This window comes from Lineus longissimus, chromosome 11 (genome assembly GCF_910592395.1).
Source record: "Lineus longissimus chromosome 11, tnLinLong1.2, whole genome shotgun sequence".
Taxonomy (NCBI): domain Eukaryota; kingdom Metazoa; phylum Nemertea; class Pilidiophora; order Heteronemertea; family Lineidae; genus Lineus; species Lineus longissimus.
In genome coordinates, this window is record NC_088318.1 from 9,057,741 (window position 1) to 9,060,695 (window position 2,955).

The 2,955-nt window shown below is 44.7% G+C and overlaps 1 long non-coding RNA gene across 1 annotated transcript; it reads left to right on the forward strand.

Annotated features, from left to right (window-relative positions):
* The first annotated feature begins 559 nt into the window (after nt 1-559).
* On the forward strand, nt 560-1,838 carry LOC135496393 (uncharacterized). Its single transcript, XR_010448665.1, has 3 exons — nt 560-756; nt 1,359-1,533; nt 1,707-1,838. It is a non-coding gene; the product is annotated as an uncharacterized LOC135496393 (long non-coding RNA).
* The last annotated feature ends 1,117 nt before the right edge of the window (nt 1,839-2,955 follow it).

Genomic DNA, 2,955 nt, shown 5'->3' on the forward strand with positions numbered 1-2,955 from the left:
CAACAGGCGACGCAGGCTGGTGCACAGGTAACCCAGGCGATCGAATCTGCCTGTAAAAGAGCCTAGTATCCAACACATTCAACACCGGTGTAAAAGAAATGCAAATCCGCCCGGAACCAAGGTCCTACGGACCTTGGTTCCCAAGGAATGGGGGCCCTACGGGCCCCCATTCCTTGGGAACGGTTGTCCTAACCGGACTTCCCTTCCTGGGCTACGATTCCTATATATATAAAAGGAAGGTAGGACTTTGATTACTGGGGGACTTAGATTTCTTTTACAACAGTGACAGAAATTGAGGTCCCCGTAACCAATGTCCGTACCCACTTAAATTACATACGCATGTACTACGGTATATAATAGAACATGCGTTCAAATATTTAAAGTTTTGGGATGCCTGCCAGCCAATCCCCCATAGTGTAGTGGTCATGGTCCCTGCCTAGTAAACAGAAACCGCTGGTTCGAGTCCCGCTCGGTCTATTCTTTTTTTGTTTATTTCTCTTCATTACATCTTGCATAATCGATTACAATCATTCGAGTGACTCAACATTCATTCAATCATGATCATCAGTGTAGCCTAGGCCTATAAAACGCAAGTGGAAACTTGTATTGGCCTTCATTCCTGCCGAGATGTCAACCGAAAGAACACCTCATGACCCGCACATTATTTTTCGCTATTTACGGGACCATGCCTATCCAGCTCGTTGCAGTCTTTCGAGGAAGCGGTCCATCCGCCGAGCAGCAAAGAACAATTTTAAGGTAAGTTTGGACTTGGATTCCTAGGAAAGCAGATCTGAGACTTAGATTCCAAGGAAAGCTGGTCTGGGGGACTTGGATTCCAAAGAAAGCAGGTCTTGGGGACTTGGATTCCGAGGAAAGCTGGTCTGGGGGACTTGGATTCCTAGGAAAGCAGGTCTTGGGACTTGGATTCCTTGAAAAGAAGGTCCGGGGGAGTTAGATTCCTAGGAAAGGAGGTCTTGGGGACTTTTTTTCCTAGGAAAATAGGTCCGGATGACTGGAGTAAGCTTATTTTTGAGAAGGCTATTGATGCGCTGCGTAGGATTTTGGTTATGATGTTTCTAATTCAATCAATATATAGACCCCATGCCATAGCATAGGCCTTTTCCTCTCCAGCGCGAAATCTAATGGTACACTTTTTCGACAAATATGTGCAACAAATTCGGTGTTGCTTATCTAGATTTCAATACATTTTAATGCGTGTACGCACGACTACAGTGTTCATCCCAAACAGGCAATTTTGTTGCAAGCAAAAAAATTTCAAGTTTCTAAAAAAAAACTAGACTGGGAAGCAACAACCATGAATGCTTTCACTGTTAACACCAGCATACGTCTTTTTACAGCTTGAACGCGGTGAACTCATGTATCGGCGACTGAAAAAGAAGATAAACGACGTCCCAGGCACTTACGATGATGCTGACCAAGATGGGGAATTACACGAAAGTCCTTGGCGCAAGGTCCTTATGACGCCAAAACAGATCGATGACGCGCTTGCGAATCTCCATTCGTCGGCCTTAGGTAAGCGATGGATGGTTAATTTATGCGTAGTGTTTACTGATGTGCTTACTGTTCTAAGGATACACTTGAACACTTAAATCAAATAAGCGAATTTTAATTTGAAGGCAACTTTGGTGAAATGATCGTGGTACCGAAAACTTTTCCTCTTTTCAACTACCATTCCAACATTTCAGGTGGGCATTTAGGAAGGGATAAAACCTTGGACAAAGTTGAAAAGCGCTATTGGTGGCAAAACCTTGTAGCCGACGTTAATGCCTTTCTGAAGAAATGCCCAAGATGCCAGCTGGTAAACCGCAAAATGAATATGGTCGCCCTGCCTCTTCACCCGATCCCTGTCGCTAAAGCGCAATGCTATAGAACGGTGAGTTTACACTCTTCATTGTTTATAACTAACTGCAGTATGCTCATATAAATAGGGTAACCGGAAAAACGCCGACCGACCGACCGACCGACCGACCGACCGACCTGCCAACCTACCGACATATGCAGTATCCCTTTCGCTTGGTAACCGGAAAAACGCTGACCGACCAACCTACCGACCTACCAACCCAAGGAGTTTCGTATTTGAGTCTCAGGTCTCATAAGTCAATGTGATATATCCAATCCACGATAGCAGGTCATGTGAAATGAAATTGTAAACAAGCGCACGTAAGCTGTTCAAATGACAACAAATGCATATTGCGCGTTGCAGTTCATGCATTGCATCGGTCGAGACACTCGAGTAGAAAAACTACAGTGCATAGATTAGGCCCAAATCATGTTTTTATATCCACCGACCATGTAGACAAAGCATATCTTTTAAATCTTTAGAGTATCGTTATCAGTTCCTTACCGCGTGGGCTCGTTTTCCCGGTTTAATTGACTGAAGATGCTGCTGTCAGACATGTCCGAATCCATCACGTGAATTGCGCTGGGCACTACACAGATACATGTGCTATAGAAAAGCGAAAGGGATACTGCATATGACGGTAGGTTGGCAGGTCGGTAGGTCGGTCGGTCGGTCGGCGTTTTTCCGGTTACCCACAAAAGCACTAGATTCATGCACTTGATTTGGAACAACGTTTACATGACGTAGTGTTGGCCGTCGTCACGTCACCATGCATTTTACATTAGTGTAACGTGACGTGACGCGACGTTTTCGTAAACGTTGGTCCCAATCAAGTGCATGGGTCTATAGTATAGTATTAGGAATGATGGTAGGTCAGTCGGTCAGTCGGTCGGTCGGTCGGTCGGCGTTTTTCCGGTTACCTATAAATAGCGATAGTATCTTGCATTTGAATACAATGTAATATCTCGTAATGCAGTGGTGTCCTACTGGGCAAGACGCTACAATTGATTATCTGCGTTCTAACTCTACTTTCGTTTTGTCCCCTTTTTGTGATTTCAGATTGGTATCGATCTTATCGGGCCTCTAGAAGAGTC